This window comes from Lissotriton helveticus, chromosome 7 (genome assembly GCF_964261635.1).
Source record: "Lissotriton helveticus chromosome 7, aLisHel1.1, whole genome shotgun sequence".
Lineage (NCBI taxonomy): Eukaryota > Metazoa > Chordata > Amphibia > Caudata > Salamandridae > Lissotriton > Lissotriton helveticus.
The window spans coordinates 528,930,418-528,950,493 of record NC_136068.1 but is presented as its reverse complement, the minus strand read 5'-3'; the positions used below and the strand labels follow the sequence as shown (position 1 = coordinate 528,950,493).

The 20,076-nt window shown below is 42.4% G+C and overlaps 2 long non-coding RNA genes across 2 annotated transcripts in view; one reads left to right on the top strand and one right to left on the bottom strand.

The window, feature by feature from the left end:
* LOC144768714 (uncharacterized) overlaps window positions 1-20,076 on the bottom strand; it is a 242,652-nt gene that overhangs the window by 191 nt on the left and 222,385 nt on the right. The window lies entirely within an intron of this gene.
* Window positions 1-20,076, top strand: part of LOC144768713 (uncharacterized) — a 79,933-nt gene that overhangs the window by 35,979 nt on the left and 23,878 nt on the right. The gene's annotated exons all lie outside the window — the stretch shown is intronic.

Below are 20,076 nucleotides of genomic sequence, written 5' to 3'. Positions count from 1 at the left end.
TCAAAAACACCCCCTAAAAATTGCCAACCCCCTTTGCCCCTCCCCCTTCTCACAGCAGGTCATGCAATTTAACCCAAATACAACATCCTCATCATCTCCCTTCTAGCCCCTGTCACCCCTAAAAATGTGTGCTCTAAAAACAAACTGCTGCACCACAAGACCTTAAAAAACGTAAAAACATTTGATGTCGCCCAATTTGCAAAAACTCATCTCCCCACATGTAATCCTCCCGCAATCCCATATATTCCCTCCCTTTCCCAACAACCATACATCCCTTGCAATGCTCCTTAACAGTAGGGGGCAGTGGAGGTTGGCAACTTTTAGGGGGAGTTTGGGAAAATTCATAATCATCTAATGCATTGGGATTATTATTTGATTGTACTTTGCGTGCCATTGTGCGAAGTCTGGACGGCCATACAGCTGACATGAAAAATTTGAATAAAGAATATAAAGTGCAACCACGCTGTCTCCGTAGTGGTGAAAAGTATAAGAGTGTCTGTACAAGGATCTGAATAATCAATAGGTATAGATTGAGTACCCGGATGAATTGCTTTATTGGAGGGATTATTTCCCATGTCGCAGTACGACAGATTGGTTCATAAAGAAAGTGCCTTTTGGACTACTTTTAGAAAGTAGGCATTTTCTTGCTCAACCATCCTATGTGCCTCTGCTGGGTTGTTGATTGCATGTCTGGCATTGAAGTGACAAGGGCTGGGGATGTGCATTCACTGGAGGCAACCACAAGGGGTGTTGAGGTGTGTCCTGCCTTCCCTGAATGAGTCAGTGCTGGGCTGAATAGACCTGGGCTGCATTTAGAGTAGTGGGCGAATATTTCCTTGCACCTGAATATCAGCTGAGCCCTTGTTTGGTAAATGATGATTTATGTTTTAGTTTTGTAGTTTAATTTATAGTGGTTTTAATCAAGTATAAATGTATTTGATTTCATATATTGTATTATATTTTTGTTTGTATTGTAACGTTTATACATAATAACAATGTTTTCGGTGTATTTATTGTATGTTTTTTAGGTGTACAATTTTTCAGGGGTGAATGTTTAGTTTTGGTTTGGTGTAATACATTTTAATATAATTATATATAGTAATAATATCTTTAGGGTTTATTGCTATTTTGGTGTCTTTTTTGTGGATTTATTGGGTATCATAAGAATCATTTTTAGGTGATATTGTGGTAATTGATATTTGTGACCTCTCATATGTTTATTTGTGTTTCCAATATGTTTGTTATTGAATTATGTAGAAATCAGTATTTTTGACAATGATATTTGTGTGCTCGATATTAGTTGGTGTTTTTTGTTATGTATACAGAGGTGATATTTTAGTTCTTGATTTTAAATTTCTGATAATTGTGTGCCTCAACATTTGTTGAATCAATATTATATCAGTGATCTGATTAAGTGACATGCCGTTCTATAGAAATAATAAATATGTTTTATTTTGAATGTTTTTAATTTAAAAATAAATATACTTTATATTTAAAAACATAATTAAGTTAATTGAAACTAACTCTATACATAAAGTTTAGTATTTTTAATACATAATAAATAAACATAAAGATTTTATCTTAGATGTGCTTTTTTAAAATATAAATCTTTAGAAATATGTTTAAGTTAATATATTTACATCAATCAAATATATAGTTCAAAATCAAGTTAATAGTGCTGTGACATTTTTTTATTTTGTTCTACTTTTAAAATAAATATATAAAATGAATTTATATTAATGTGTAACACATAAATATAATTATATTTTTTTTATGTTTAGTACATTTATTAATTTTCCTATAAGTTACCGTAGGAAGATCGCTGTCCATGTGGCCATTATCCCTGAATGCATATGAAAACGTACCAGTAGTAGCTTTGCACATGGAAGTTAGGCTCAACCCCCTCTCTAGCAGGGGATGGAAACATGCAAATCTACACTTTCTATTGCAGTGATTCTAACCTGTGCCCCAGGGACTCCTAGCGGTCCGCAAAGTCTGCTCAGGGGGTCTGCTACTGCTTAAAAAATGTACTAATATTAACAGAATATTACGGTGTATATAAATAAAGTAGCAAAACATACAGTTGAAAATGGTAAACTGTTCTGTAAATGTGAAGGATTTAAAAATTGCAGGCTCAAAATTAGGTTAGTATCCTCAGATTAATTTGTGAGAGCAGTGCAAGTGCCTCAAACAAAATTAGATATGGACGATAAGTGGTCTCAATTAAGTCTAGAAAAGCTCCATCCTTCCTAATAAAATTTGAATATTGATTGTTTTTATCTTTGTTTGTGAATTCAATAAAATATTTCATAATTTGTATGTGTTCAAGGATTCCTTGTTTCTGTATTGGTTGTGTATAGTTCATGGGACGAATGCTTAGGCATGGGTCGCCAGCTTCCAGTAATGACTCATTGGAGGTGCCCAGGTACTAACAATGAATCAGTGGGAGTCCCTGGATTCCAGTAATGATTCAGTGGGGGTTCATAGACATCAAAGGTTAATAGCCACTGTTCTAGTGTCTTAGACTCTTAAATGGTGAGTAACCAAAAGTAGTAAAGTTGCTACAAAGTGTGGGTATATATACACATGAAGATGTACTAATGTGTTAAATTGCCTTTGGGAATAGGGTTAAGTATAAGGAATAATTATAAAGAGCAAAACGCACAGTAAAACATAAGCAAAACAAAAAGCAAATGTTTAAAAGAAATCACTATTTGGTCCATGTTAAATACTAATTCAGTACCTGCCAATATAAGTAAACCACTACTTGCCCTCCCTTTAATGCTTCTTGAAGTGACTGTTTCAAAGCAGGTACATATATTTAGATGCAATTTAGTTAGTTTCCAAGATTCCTGTATTGAAATAACATTAAACTATTTAGAAAAATCTAGTAAACCATCCCCCTATCTTTAGCTGCTTGTCAATACTATGAGGTTTGAGCATTAGGCACAGGGTCGGGAGTCAAGAACCTGTTTGGTAGTAAAAAATGTATTACCCAGTCACCTAAAAGCCAAAGTTGGTCACAGTAAAAGCAAGTTGGCTGCTGCACTTCTTTTGTGCCGCTAGATTTGACATTTCTTATTTATTATTTTCCTCGTTTAAATATAATTCTTAAATTATCAACCACATTTGAAGTATAAGTCCCTGAAACTTTGAAATTCTTAAACATACTTTAAGATGTTTGTATTGCATTGTGACATTTATGATTCTGATCATTTCACTGTCTTGGCTGTCCTGATCTCAGAATGCAGGATAGTTTGCCTTGGAATACAGGATAATTAGATTTGGATACATGTTTTACAAGAATACCTATTCAAAATCTTTCTAAGTCAAGTATAATTGATCCACAAAGTATTAATATTTTCTTTTGAGTTAATAGATCAGCAAAATGTAATTTTTCATTAAATCTGATTTGTTAAGATTATGAATTTCTGGAAAAGATTTCAACAATATCTGTAAATTAACATTGATTTACGATGCCATGTTCATTATCACTATGATAAAGCTACGGAAGAGTCCCAAATTCATCCAACAGTTGGTGAATGTGATTAAGGACAAAACAAACAATGGTGGATCCAGTGCATATTGCTGTATGGCAGACTTCTTCAATCTGTGGGGTGTGCCCCCCGGGGGGGGGCGACACCATCTCAGGGGGGGAACGCACTCCACACTATTATCTTCCCTTTCAGAGTCTTTTTACTGTCCCGAGGCGTGCAAGTCTTCACCCCTTTCAAATGTTTATTTGCGAGCTCTAATAACGGGGAGCTGGAGGAGGGGGGAGGGAGGGTAAATAGATAAGGCATGACTTGTGCTTTTGTCATGTATAGAGCGAACAGTTAACCTTCCCAGGAGGGGGTTAATTGGTAGAGCTGGGCTGCTTCAGCAGCAGTGGGAGGAAGGGTCTCTGCTAAAAATGAAAGCAAATGAACAGACTCTGTTCCTTTGCGTTCGATTTCATAGCAGAGGAGACTGCTTGCCTCCCACTGCAGCTGAAATGACCTCTGTTCCTTGCTTTCAGTTTTAGCAAAGGAGACATCCTGCCTCCTAAAGCAGCTGAAGAATTTTAGCTCTCAAAGTTTAACCCCGTCCTGGAAGGAAGCTGTTAGCAACAAGCATTTACAATGCAACGGTCTTGCCTTTGCAAAAGTTAGAGCTATTGGCATTGTAAATGACACATTTTTTACTTATGTGTTGGTTTTGAAAACAGATAAATAAATGGCATTGTTATTTACAATGCCAATAGCTTAATTTCTCGCAAATGCGAGACCTATTTCATTAGCACACACACACAGCCACGCATACACAGCCTCACACACGCAGCACACACACAGCCACACACACAGCCACGCACACAGCCAGCCACACACACAGAGCCACAGACACAGAGCCAGAGACACAGAGCCACACACACAGAGCCACACACACAGAGCCACACAAACAGATGTAAGACTGTCAGAGGTGCAGCAGCTTCGACAACAGTTTTCCCAAAACGTTGACAAAAGAGCACTGGCAAAGCCAAAAGCCGGACAGCAAACTACAGATCTACTGTATTTGCCACTGTTTGCTTAACATTTGGACTAATATGTAAAACTGTTGGTATATTATACTTTGGCATCACTAACGCATCAACGAACCATGAAAATATATTATTTCCTTTTAATGTCTCCACACTATGAATAAGTTAGCATATTCATGGCAGACAAATTAACTACACTCATGGCAATATATAGGACCTTGAAAAACGTGTGTATTATTCCGGTCCCTTCCTCTAGTCTAGGGACTAATCCTCTGCAGAACACACAGGTGTTTACCTTTGGTCTGCTTAATATTAGATCTTTCTCCTTGAAGTTCAATTAGTGATCAGTGATACAAGTTCTTTTGCAGCATAATCGTCTATATAGTACAGTCACACAAGCATGGAGGTTCTTAACCTATCCGGTACAGCGCTGGAGTACCAGGACTTATCTAGTATTTGCTTAAACACATATTGTTCATTTTGCCCCCAGTTGACATGCAGGACTAAAAGTACCAGAAATGAAAGATCAAACTGGAAGTGAGTCTGCTTACTCACATCTATCGTGACACCCTGAGTGGTCTGCAGGGGCAAATTCAAAGCCACATGCATGAAAATCTCCTACTGCACCCCCAGGAGACTACATACAGTTGTTTGTTGAGCTCATGCACACTGAAGCTCACTGCACGGAGGTAAAGGCCACACTGCTGCAGGATCCTACCCCGTTCTTCTTCTGCTGCTAGTGGCCAGCTTTCTCATGACAAGCAACAGTATTGGTACACCAAACTGCATCACTATCTGTCCACTTCTGAAACTAGCTCATGTGTCCCTTAACACGTAGCAAACCACCCGCGTTGTTCATCTTCAGTGCTTGGTGTTTTACATTGCACCCATACTGACAGAAATACAAACAAAATAAAAGGACATCTAGTGTTAGAAGAGACTACCGCACGGTCTAGGCGCATCGATACTTCACGTGGCCCAGCATGAGAGCCAAGCTCTTCCTGGACAGAGCGATTCAAAGCAACCTGTCCCAGTCCTCTGGCAGGGAAATCTGTGCCCTTTGTGGGATGCATGCACAACAACAGACCACCAAGAGAGAGCATCGTAGAGGTCAGGAGAACCGACAATGCATGCGTTCATGGGAGTGATTTAAATGGGCAGTGAAATACGGATACTCACTCTTTAGAGCACCTGTTTACTCAGGAGACTTGCTGGTAGGGTCATCCAGCAAATGTAGAGCAGAAGTGCCTGCAAGTGGCGGGACCCTCCCCATAACGGCCAGACTGCAAGCCAACCACCACGCACTTGAAGAGGTGCAACAACAGCCCCCGATGAAGAGACCACTGCCACTTCTAAGAGGCGCCTCACACACTCCAAAGGAGCTCGGATCACCGGAGGCAGACCGGGGGGTGGGGCAGAGTACAGATGGACGGTGCTCCTCCGGGTGAGGGGCAGAGCTCGGATCCAGCGGGCCAGAGCCCTGCGAGAGTTGCAGATGTGGCAGAGGAGGGTACACAAGGGTGGAGGGGGTGCCAGCGCTCTGACCCGGACATTGGGAAGGAGGGGGAACTCGGCCGGCTGCGGAAGGGAAGTGCCCAGGCAGGGGGGAGGAGTTCGGGGGCACTTGGGCCGGAAAGCAAGCACAACGAGGGGGCAGACACACAGCGAGGGGGCCGGAAAGCGAACACAACGAGGGGGCAGAGGCACAAGCCAGAAAAACAATCACAACGAGGCAACAGAGGCAAGAAGAGGCAATAAAAGCGAGCACTAACCAGAGGGCTCGGCAGCTTCTCTACTTCTTCCCCCGGCGGTCCAGCAGAAATGGCTTCCGAAAAGCCCCGACATTTTCGGATTCGGGGGCGTGGTTTTCGTTCTTTCCTCTTCCCATTGGCTGGAATGGAAAATTCCAGCCAATGGGAAGAGGAGAGAAAGAAATCAGAAAGAAGCGAAAAAATACGCCCCCGAATCCGGTCTTGAACTGAGTGACGCCCATCTCCTCCAATGGCTGGCCTCCATTTAGGAAACGAGCCAATGAAAGAAGCGAAAAAACACGCCCCTGAATCCGGTCTTGAACTGAGTGTCGCCCCTCTCCTCCAATGGCTGGCCTCTGTTTAGGAAGCCAGCCAATGGAGAAGAGGGGCGGGTTCAAGCCCCCACACTGTCAACATAAGATCTCTCCCTGCGACTGCGCAAGCGCAGTCTACGTAGGTCTCGACCTAAAAAGGAGACAAAGTTTCTTTTAAATTTACACAGGCAGGCGCTGCAACACTCACAGGGCCTCAAGTTACCAAAAGAAAAATGCCAGCCAGCCATGTGTTTTTTAAACAGCCTACAAATTGCTTGTCTTGACACCAAATATACTTATAAATAAATAAGTATGTATACATTTGTAATGTGACTTTTCTGTCTTTGTTCCATTTTATTATCAGTCATGGACCATTCAGGCAGCCCTAGAAACAATTAAAAGTGTTACTATTTATATGTGCTGTTCAAAGTATGCACAGACAAGTGCTGACAATGCAGCTTTAGGTGACTATTTTGATGGCCCAGTTGGTACAAAAATTAACAATGAGCTGGCAACCCTAACCATAAAACTGGAAGTTTGTTGCAAGATCAGCACATTTATTTCCTCCACCCTGATCCCTGGTTAATGCCATAAAAGCAATAGTTTAACATATCTGAAGCCCTACGCTGCCGTCAAGAACCTGCTGTGTTAGTTAAAGTGTCTGGGTATTGCACCCTGCATTCAGACACTCTTTATATCTGAGTGATTTACTGGAAATTCTTAATTAGGTCAATAACTTCCCGCCGAAGATCGCCACCACTAAAATCCACTGTTTGATGTATGCCGATGACGTAGTAATCCTGGACCTGACTCCATTCGGCCTTCAACAAAACCTCTCGGCACTCACCAGATACACTGACGAAAATTATTTAATTAAAAATATCACTAAAACTAAAATTCTACCATTTTCAAGAAAGAAGACTCATTGCAAATATAACTGGTTACTAGGAGGAAAACCATTGGAAATTGTTAAAGAATACATATATCTCGGGAGAACGTTTACTCAGACTTTGCACAACCAGCCTCATCTGCAAAAAATGGTCATAATGCAGATGTCCATTCAGGGGCCCTCCAAAGACTTTATTCATCCACCGGTCGAAGACAATTCTCCTCCTTGCTCCAGGTTTATAATGCAAAAATTCCAGCAGTTTTATCATACCCAATAGAACATATCCCAACAAAAGAATGGATTCAAATAGACAATAAAGAAGGGAAAATCCTGCGGAAGTTAACCAGGATGCCGCAAGCAGTTCCGGTCCAAGCTCTTAGGTTAGAACTATCGTTGGTCAGTTCCTATGCCAGAGGGATCGCAAACATAATTAGATGGGCATATAACCTGGTTCATGCCGATCCAGGAACCCTTAGAGCCTTGTTAAAAACCAGAGACACTGGAGCAAGACTCTCCAAAGTATATATTTGGTAAAAACCTAAGTAATGCTTTTGAATTAACATCAGTTTCCCTAGAAATTTTAAAATCTTGGACACCAGCTCAGCTGAAACTCTGCTTGAAGCACCTAACACCAAGGCTAAGCATGGAACTTGACATTCAACACTGCTCTAGGCTCCCAACGTACAAACAGTACGCGGACACAATAGTTTTTAAAAAAATGCAACCATATATCTTTTTTAATCTAAATCATGGAGTAAGGCAAACTATTGTTCAAGTACGGCTAGGAATATTACCGCTGAAATCATATACTTTTAAGTGGTCATCAAGGGACCAATCTCTGTGACTTATGCAAAGGTGGGGTGCAAGATCTAGAACATGTTCTGTTTGTATGTCCAAATGAGACCGTTGTAGCAGCCAGGAACAGGTACATTACTCCGATCAAAACTAAATGTAATATAAATTCGGTCCAGATGTTGATTTCCCTCTCAAAATGTCCACCCAATGAATTTGTGTGTATTTACATGTATAACTTTTTAAAGTCTTTTTTTAAATTATATTAACGTGATAATTTTATTAGCAAAAAATTGTAATTTTTATTGTTTATAAATTTGTTCTCATAAGACAACTGAATCAAAAAAATGATTTCAATTTTAGACAACTCACTCATTCTTGCCCTTCGCTTTCATGCTCACAATGCACTCACAGTGATCACAATGCACTCACACTAATCACCACGCACCCACACCATTCACCCTGCACTCACAGCAAACACAATGCACTCACACTTATCACCATGCACTCACACCATTCACACTGCACTCACAGTGATCACAATGCACTCACAGTGATCACAATGCACTCACACTGATCACAATGCGCTCACACTGATCACCATGCACTCACACTGATCACCATGCACTCACAACATTAACCCTGCACTCACACTGATCACAATGCACCCACACTAATCACCATGCACTCACACCAAACACCCTGCACTCACAGCGCTCACAATGCACTCACACTGTTCACCTTACACTCACACCATTCACTCTGCACTCACACCATTCACCTTGCACTCACAGCGATCACAATGCACTCACACTGATCACAATGTACTCACACTGATCACAATGAACTCACACTGATCACAATGCGCTCACACTGATCACCATGCACTCACACCATTCACCCTCTCACCCAGCACTCATAGCGATCACAATGCACTCACACTGATCACCATGCACTCACACCATTCACCCTGCACTCACAGTGATCACAATGCACTCACACTGATCACCATGCACTTGCACCATTCACCCTGCACTCACAGCGATCACAATGCACTCACTCTGATCACCATGCACTCACTCTGATCACCATGCACTCACTCTGATCACCATGCACTCACACAGCGCAGAGGTTTAATGTGCCTGATACAAAGAATGTGTACCATGCAGATCAAAGAACAGAGTGTGGGTAAACTATGAGTAGGACTATTAGGAAATGAAATGTTTGCCAGAAAGGTGCTAGAGAGAGATGGGGTGCATTGTTGGTCATTGGTAGTGAGGAAATTCATGGAGAAGGAGGAAATGGGGGAGGGGCTCCAAAACAGACCATTGCACTATGTGTTAGCCCCCCGAAGTTTGTGTTTAGTTGTGCTCCTGTACACAAGTATGGGCATGTCGTGCCCCATCAAGGTTTTTGTCCTAAATTACAAAAGGACATATTTACATGCACTGCAATCCAGCCTTTCAGGGGTTCACTTGATAGAGGCAGCTCCGTTTTTGCCCTGATGGCCTGGAATAATTCCTAAACAGATTCTTGTAAATACTGTTGTGTTTCATTTCTTTTTAATGTGATTGATGTGAGAGAGTCTATTACTCTTTGCAGAGAAATGTTTTAGTTTCATGCAATTTTAGATCAAAACGGGTCCACACATTTATGATGGTGGTGTTATTACTAATCTAGGTCATGTGTAAAACAAAGCATCCTAGTAAAAAGAATTTGTGCACATTTTATCTTAGAAAATTGTGTTTTGAGCTGTGTAATAAGCCTCTGTCATTTCACCACACCCATTCACAAACCTACAGTTTACTAAACACTCTTATTGTGTTAAACATTATTTGCCGAATATGGCCCGTGATATGCACGTGGCAGTCGATTATGTAGTGTACCAGATTCCAGAAAGTTCTGTCAGGTGGTGGGGTGGCCCAACATCTAAAAAAATTCAACAGGGGGGGCTCAACCTACAAAAGTTTGAAGACCTCTGCTGTATAGACTACATATGCTCTTTGAGGTGTTATACAATTAGCTGGTTACTGTCATACTTTTCATAACAATGGTGCAGTTGTTACAGTGGCACACAGACTGCACATGCATGACAGGATTCTTGTACTAAGTGGACATATGGTTACTCAGATCTCTTATAAAACACCCTTTGGCAGAGTCCAGCTAATAGGTGAGATTCCTTTTGCAGCTGACTCAAATTTGTACAGCATATGATATATTTCTCTGATAACATTGTCATTGTAAATGCAATATTGGGAATACGTAGCATTCCTCTGCCGGTAAGAGAAGGCTTACAATTGTGAGAGAATTTGCATATTGTATTGCAAAATTTCAAGACCTTTTTGTGAAATTACTTGAAATTATACCTGTTAGAATTGGGGGGTCTCTGGTTGGCACAGGTATGCACTTGTGACAAACGGGGACCCTCTCCTCTAGTCAGGGCAAGGAAACTACCCCTTAAGAAAAACCCCTGCTCGCCCTTTAGGTTGCGTGGCGCGAGCAGTCAAGGCTAATCTCAGGAGCGCTAAGACACTTAAGCAATTGTTCTTTAAAATTCATAACAATGCTTAGGCTGCTTCCATCTGGCTCCAGTTACCTTAGAAACAGTTCCACCACTCTTAGGTCACTATTTCCAGGCGCTGGTACAAGGTTCGTGAGGGCTGTGCGCTTCGTAGCGCTTCTGTGCGTGTCGTTCAGGCGGAGAGAACAGGCCCTGCTGATGCCCACGTGCCTCGCGGTGCGCTGCGTAAGGCGCGGTCATCTTTACTGAGGGGTACGAGTCGTACCACTCTTGTGCGACTCATACTCCGGCATGAACTTGACGGCTCCGACGAGGGTACGCGCCTCACACAGATGGCGCACCGAGCCGGTCAGGCAGGAGCGTATTGACACAAATGAAGGCGCACAGGATTCACGGGGAAATCAGAACGTTGCGGGCCCGAGCCCGTTGCAGCAAGTTGGTAAAGTGCAGTACCTTGAAAGGCGCGGCGTACAGTCTTCATTCATCCTTCTTTGTAGGGGACGAGTAGTACTCTGTTAGTGCGCTTCGTGGCACCAGCGTATCTCTGGGTCTCTTTTAATCAGCGGGTCTGTTCTCATAGGCAGGCACGGCCCACAACCTCCAGTACGGACGGTACTGGGGGTCACCTCCGGAGGGCGGCGCGGCCTGTATCGTGACTTGTGAGGCAAAGCAGGCGGCCGGGTACATTCAGACATACGGGCGGCTGTTCGGGCGTAGATCGCTCTCCGAAGGGGAATTCGGGCGGGAGGGGCGAGAGAGCACTTTTGCACGCTCCAATAGCGGGCGGGGTGGCAGAGGAGCAGGCGGCCTGACCCGAGGGGGAGAGAGCGGCTCTAGCAGAGCGGGGCTCTCAACGGATAAAAAGGCAGGCCAGCTGCCGAGTGCCACGGCCCTAGGAGGGGGCGAGGGGGCGCAGTCTCAGCTCCGGTGGGAGGAACACACGGCTCGATTCAACAGACGAGCGAAGACACAAGGAACCCACTGGTCCTGGGGTTCCGTTCAGGAGGCAAGCTCTGTCAAGCCCTTGGAGACAGTTCTCAGCACAATAAAGCAAAGTCCTCTTAGGTCTTCTCCTCTCCTTCCTCAGCAAGGCAAACTGTAGGCCAGTCCTTCAGCTTCTTCTTGGTCCTTCTAGTTGGGCAGAGGTTCATTGTGGGAAAACAGGATCTGATTTGCTAGGAGCAGGGCTCCTACTTTTGTACACAGTTTCTTTTGTCTTTGCAGGCCAGGGGGCCTGAGCCTGGTTCAACCCGGTTTTGGAGCACTCTGTTGACAGGAAGCTGCCGTCTTCTTTCAGGGTGCAGGGCAGGGACATCAGACGCTCCGCCGGATGTGGAGCCAGCATTGCGGTGGTGGAGCACAACCCTATTCAGAGTCAAGGGCTACTCCGCCCACCCATCCTGGTGTAAGCACTCCATTCACCACCTGGTAGCCCAGACTGTCCCTGGGAATCCCCCAGCCCTGTCACCCACACAAACACAGACAGCAGATACACATCCTGGCAGAGGCGGGCTGAAATAGTCAGGTGAGCAAATGCTAACTTTCTAAAAGTAGCATTTGAAAACACAGGAAATTTAAATAAACCTTACTAAAGGAAGTATTTTATTATTCTGAGTTCAGGCATACTAAACTTGACGTGCCACCGTGCTCCTTGAGCCTGCCGGGACTATAGCGTGTAATAATTCCAGCAGCTCATCTTGGCCTATGAGAACAGGTAGCCCTTCAATAGTGAAGAACGAAAAGGCCGGTAATTCACTATTAGGACATGCCACACATCAGGGCTTGTCCTACCTTATGCTTACAATGCACCCTGCCCGTGGGCCTACCATAGGGGTGACAGATATGAAGTTAAGGGAAGGTTTAGAGACTGGCAAGTGTGTGCACTTGCGCAGTCAGCGCGACAGTACCAGACTGTACGCAGGTTCTGCAATGGCAGACCCTAGACACATTTTGACACATTTTACTAGGCCGCTTCTGTGGGTGGCACAACCAGTGCTGCAAGCCCACCAGCAGCATTTGTATTTACAAGCCCTGGCACTCCTGGTGCACGTTACTGGGGACTGACAGTACCCCAAGTAAATTAATCATAGAAACCAATTACATATAGCAATTTACAGTAGGGAGAGCATATGCACTTTAGCACTGGTCAGCAGTGGTAAAGTGCCCAGAGTCATTAAACCAACAAAAACAGGTCAGAGAGAATATTGGAGGAAGGCAAAAAGTTCCGGGATGACCCTGCCAAGAGGGCCAAGTCCAACAATACTTTTAGAGCGAAATGTGTTTTTCCTGCTTCTCATTTGACTTTTTATTAATGCAGTGTTAAAACCTGTTTAAAAAAGCCTTGCGAGATAATGGTAGGAGAATTGTTTTAAGTGGAAACTGTCTCTTGGCAAGACATTTTCTGCACAAATCCCTTTCCTGCATGTGAAAATCCTTTTAAATGGCTTAATACAAAACTTTGATAAGTTTGAGATTGTCTAAAATTTCACAAATTTAGACAGAGTAATTTCATTTTACCCAGGCCTATATTCTATGTGCCAGCAAATGGCTACACCATAAACCATGTCTGATGAATCCTTTAGTGAGACTGTGGTTATCAGCAGTGCAGAGATTCACACTTTTAGACAGTAAACAACGAATGATTGTAGTGCCTCTGTGAGGCTGTTAGTGCTTCCATAGGGCTGTGGAGGTGTGTAATAGGGCCCCCCTGTTAGAAATGGGATTTCTGGTTGGCTAGGGCAAGCGCCTAAGCCAGGCAGAAACCACCACTCTAGTCAGGGCAAGGGAGTTACACACCGAAGATAACCCCTGCTCACCCTCTTGGTAGCTTTGCACGAGCAGTCAGACTTATCCCAGAGGCAATGTGTAAAGCGTTTGCGCAACACACACACACAGCAGCAACAACACACTAGGCACACTACAAAAGAAACTCCACACAAGATTATATAAAAATAGCATTTGCTTTATCATAAACACATTAGATCATAACCACACATATACACTCTGCCAACTGGCTCCAGTTAGTAATTTACAGGTGGATTACATACATGACAGGGCCAATATGGCCACTGTCTGAATCATCACAAAGCACAAGTAGCAAATATAAGGCAACCAGCAACAACTGGTAGAAATACTGTACTTAGCATCATATCACATTAGCATTAGGCATCATCCTAAACAAAAACATCATTGCATGACATTAGGCATCATCATCAGCATAAACACATTATGCAACAATCATATTAGGCATACACCCTAATAACCAAGAGTGCACCCCAGTATCACTAGGAAGGGGTGCATATCTCCTGGGGACCGTACGCCCACACAGGACATACAATTACCCCCAGGCCAACTGGCCTTCCTCTGGGGCCCAAATGCTCTCTGTCCCAAAAGTCAGGGCTCTAACTGGTACCTTCCCCCAGGCCCTCCGGCTGTCTTGGCAGAGAAACCAATGGGCGCAATGCCCTGGGGGCGGGGAAGTGTATCTCACTCCTTCCTTGTCAGGAAACAAACATGCCCCCATCATTGCAGCTGCCCGTACCCTCGCGGTGCAGCTGGAGGAATCACCCTTGGCATCGCAGTGCCTCTCGAGCCCTACTGCCGGACTCTAAAAACAAAATGCCTAGCGCATTGCAGGCGCAGCAGCAGGCCCGTAATGCATCGGGCCGGCACTCCTACCAACCAGTAGCGCAATGCTCCTGGGGGCGGGGAGACCCACCCTTTAAGAGTTCTTAGCTGGAACATGGCTGGTCTTCGACAATTTCGTTGTGCGCACTGCATCGCATTTGGTGATGCAGTGCGTGTAACGAAATCCGTTTTATTTATTTATATGTTTACTTACCTATTAAGGTTGGTAATCCATACATTACTACCCCCCACCCTGCCCCTCCCCCTCCCCACGTCACCTGCCCGCCGGTACACCCACTACCGGACACGTCTGGTCTTCAAATTAAATTAAATGACCTGGGCTGGCTCACTTAAGCAAATTATTTTCACATATTACTTTTTCAAGACACTAGGCAAGCTCAACCAGTATTCTGCCCAGGCTAAGTAGCTTTTTTTTTTTACTACAGCTGAGTCTCCCACCTCTGACGGAGCTTCTGGAGGATTATTGATCTAGGCTAAGATCTTTGCAAAATTTAATTATAAACAACTATCACTTGCCTGCTGGGATATTTTGGGTATATCACTAGTGTACATTGTGCAGAAGATCAATTTTAAGTGCTTTGTGGATTTTAAGTAATGTTGAGCGCAAGTGAAAAAGCTGGCACCCATTATATTCCACAGGATGCACACAGAATCTTTTTCCTAAATAAAATTGTATTCTCTGAGGAAAGATGAGGTTTTGTGGGCTAACAATGGATTTAAGGTACGAGACTTTGTGGTAAATTAAAATTTAGAGAACGGATGGATCAATTAGTTGTACCGAAGCAGTGCATTATGGACAGTGTTGTCTGGGGGAATTGAGATATAATATGGAGTTACTACAACTGGTTTAAAATGAAAGCATGAAAACACCTGCACTATACATTATGACAAGATAATTGACTGAAGCCTCTCTATAGTGTTTATGCTTTTCAAGCTTAAAAGGGTGAACATCTGACTACCTCACATTTTCATATGATTAGGACCAAAGGCAGGTCGAAACACGTAATGCATTCATGCATCTCTGCAATTAAAGATGTTTAACTGACTGGCTGGTGAGCTCGCTTTTATACTGTGGAAGGTGTGGTGTATTTTCGGATGGGAATATATATATATATATATATATATATATATATATATATATATATATATATATATATATATATATATATATATATATATATATATATATATATATATATATATATATATATATATATATATATATATATATATATATATATATATATATATATATATATATATTGAAATCAAAAAGATGCTCTGCTTGAAGGATCACACAACTGCAGGTAAGTTTTCACTTATTTTTATTGCTTTCCCGAGGTTGAAAAGACATCCGTCATTGTTTTACTCGTCCCAACGCGTTTCAGTGCTTCCTGCACTTTCATCAGGTGATCATGGCAGGGCGGTTGTGAATGGCAGTTTCCGCCGTCTTTTTGTAAAAAACACACGGAATGTACTTGGTAGTACAAAATCCTTTGCACAGCATTTTGGGATCAGTAGTTTAGCCAAATAGTTCATACCCATAGTGGGTTCCGCCGAGGCATGTTTAATATTCAAGTTGCAGTGTCCTATTATCGGCACACCATCTGATTAGGTGCTTCAGTGCACCCCGGTTTTGCTTTTCTTCCTCTGTAATTTTCGCTCCTGCAGTCGCCTTTAGTAAGCAAAACCGGGGTGCACTGAAGCACCTAATCAGATGGTGTGCCGATAATAGGACACTGCAACTTGAATATTAAACATGCCTCGGCGGAACCCACTATGGGTATGAACTATTTGGCTAAACTACTGATCCCAAAATGCTGTGCAAAGGATTTTGTACTACCAAGTACATTCTGTGTGTTTTTTACAAAAAGACGGCGGAAACTGCCATTCACAACCGCCCTGCCATGATCCCCTGATGAAAGTGCAGGAAGCACTGAAACGCGTTGGGACGAGTAAAACAATGACGGATGTCTTTTCAACCTCGGGAAAGCAATAAAAATAAGTGAAAACTTAACTGCAGTTGTGTGATCCTTCAAGCAGAGCATCTTTTTGATTTCAATATATATATATATATATATATATATATATATATATATATATATATATATATATATATAGTGAGACATACAGGGCCTGATTATGAGTTTGGCCAATGGGCTACTTCATCACAAACACACGGACTTCCGGCCTGCCATGTTACAAGTTTTATTTTTATTATATCCAATAGAACATAATGGAACTCATAAAATGGCGGATGGGATATCCGTCATGTGTGCGATGGAGTAACCATCTGTCAAAACTCGTGATCAGGCCCAAAGTGTCGCCTGCTCGTGTATAATAATGACATTAAGCTCCCTTGCCTTATAGGGGGGGGGGTATTTTAATATAACTTTCTAACCACTTACATTTATTAAACTAATAACAGACAAGGAAGATGAGCACAGGGATAGTCCTATTATTTACTCCACCTCATGCGTTTCGTATAGGGTAACAGCTGGTCAACTGCCTTCCTAATCTTTGTCCCGTGGCCTGCAATGGAAGGTCTTTGTCTGACCAACAAAGATAACCTACATTACCAGAGGCGTGCATTATAGTTAGATATATTACCTTTTATTGGATATTTCTATGTGGTCATAAAATGATTGATTTTAAAGTCTACGCTAAGTCTGACAGTAATCATTATCTGTTGAACTTGACGTTGTCTTATACCATTTTAGAAGGATCATTAGATTTCTCTAGGATTGTTTACCCTGTCATTCAGGTTGAGAATAATCATAGGTTAGCCAAGAGGCCTAGCATTGTATTAAAAAAGGACAGAGTAGCTCTAATTTGGCAGAGTCTTTACAACTTTGTGAACCTTATATTAATTGACTGGTCAACTAGATCCCATGAGTTGAACTTCACAAGCAATTATTTGCCTAATTAATGGAACATTTTTAAAAATTAATTGATCCAATATATAGGGTTCACTCCATGGCTCACCCAGGAGTGCCTCTACATTAATTAAATCTGTTATGCAAAGAAGTCCTGAAGGAGAGAAACTTGCTAGACCCAATCATTACAAGAAGCTGCACTCTAGCAAAACCGCCTGGGAGGAAGATAATGAGTCAGACATACATGATACAGCTAAACGTAGAAACACTGCCTTATTTTGCCACATTATTGCTCATGGGAATACTTAAGGGTTTTGTCACAAATGTACATCACATTGAACCGCCCAAGTGGGAGTATCATTTTACACAACTACAGTCTGTGGAACAAGTACTGTTAGCTATGGACCCCAAGGGCATTGTCCGTTCAGTGGAGGACGGAAATATTTCACAGCCCTTGAACATTGATATTTTTTTCTATGACCGAAACTTGGGGTGCTTAGAGAACTCAAAACCAGGGAGGGCCCCCTGGGCCTGATAGAAATTCAGGAGACTTATTCCAATCGGAACCAACAATTTGGATACCTTACATCATCAACATGTTGTCTAACTTTATTGTTACAGGTGCCCAAATTCCATCAACCTGGTTAGGGGCTAAAATAATTGCAGTCTCTAAAAAAGGGGAAAAAGGAAATCCCTCAAACTATAGGATCATAAACCTTCAGGATAACCTTCAAAAAGACTTCGCTTGCCAGGTTCCTTAATAAATCGAAGGGTTCATTGTGAAAAAACAGCATATTGTCGCTCTTCCAAGAAGGCTTTAGAGCAAAAAAAGTGATGGTTGATCAGGTCTTCCATTTGACATTAATCTTACGGAAATATACAAATCTAACCAATGATCCTTTATACATTGCCCACAGGAATATGAGAGCAGTATTTGATCTTGTGCCAGGATCTCTCGTAGAGGAAACAATTCTATTAATTGGAGTTCCGCCTTCACTTCTCAATATCATAGTGGGACTCCACGAGGACAGTTATGCCCAGGTCAAATGGGGCAGCAATTGTGAGCTTAGGGAACGCATTACTGTCAGGTGGGGAGTGAGACATTGATGTAACCTGGACCGTACGCCTTTTTCATTATATCTAAATGATGTCTTTGACCATCTTAATGGCTGCATCAATGAGTCACTTAAGTTAAATTGGCTAACTGTTACGGTGTTGTTGTTCGCCGATGATACTATCCTGATAACCCGAACCCCTAGGGGCCTGGAACATTTATAGGCTCCCTTTCAATCCTATTGTATAATTAAGAGTTTGGAGTCAAACATCTCTAAGTCAAAGATAATGATCTTTAACCCACATAAGAGCTACAAGGGGAAAATCAAGCTGGGAAATAGGGTGCTAGACAGAGCTGGTAGTTCTGAGTGTCTGGGAATCAAGCTTGATGACAGACTTTGTTGGTGACCACATCTAAAGTAGAGCAAAGCCAAATACGTCAGCTGCTATTTTTACATTTTTTAAGATGGCCTGATCTAGGGCTATTTCATCGCTGTTGAGGTCTACCGGGCCAAAGGCCAAATTGCAGCACTTTATAGGGCTGAAATCTGGGGGTAACCCATCTAACTGTTCAACAAAATAATTTCATAAGATCATTAAGTGATCTTCCCTAGAAAACACATTTAATTCTCTTATTGATGGACATCGTCTTGAACGTATTGAGTTCTATGCTGCCCTGTGACCTCACTGCATGTATGTAGGGAAGCCTTAAAGGAAATATTGTCTTTGGCCGGTACCACTAATCTTCCATGGTTCTAACATGTTTCTCAATGGTATCAGAAATTTGGCCTAGATGATCTATGGGACAACCCCCGTAGAATCACTTGGAGTTCTAAAGGGATAGTTGAAGCAGCATTTTGGGAATCTATCCAACTCGTCCCGCATAGATGCACCTCTTCGCTAATATGTTCATCCTTCATGTGCCATTTCCTAGGTACGAAGCATAGGTAGATTCTATTCAACCACCGCTGACTAGGTCTTGTATATTAAGTTGTGCTTTAGAGCCCTTAGAGTCAATATGTATACAGCCGAACAGAAAAAATGCACCCAGAATGGGGCCTTATGTGAACTGTGCACTAAGTGTACTATTGAAAATATCAAATATGTTTTATTTTTCTATCCAATGCATATGAAACCTACATGCAGATGGATTAGACCTCTGGGTCTTACCTTGGGTTTGCACACTTTTTAACAAGCACGTAGATTATTTTTAACCAATACTTTGCCTTTTATTGTTTTTGGCCTGAACAGATTTTTGCACATTGTATGCCTAATTAGAAAGATGAAAATGCATCATTACTGACTGACTATTATATACATATGTTTGGACGGTAAACTAAGTTTACCCCAAAACTATCTCCCCGCATGGAATCACAACGTGGTTGTTACTATGACCGCTTTGTGATTCCGCATACCATTACTCCGCAAGTAGGAACAACGACTTGCGGAGGAGGAGGGAAGGTGTTGGATTTAAAGACCAACACCTTCCCTATAATCCGCACTGACTGGAGTTGGAATAGTAAATTATACAATTCCAACATCCAGCGCCCCCCCTCCGCAAGTCGTTGTTCCGACTTGCGGAGTAATGGTATGTGGAATCACAAAGCGGTCGTGGCAACGACCACGTTGTGGTTCCCTGCGGGAAGAAAGACTGCGGGGTAAAGAGACATATTCGTTTTGACACAAGGGAGGTCCACTCTACGAATCACTGACATA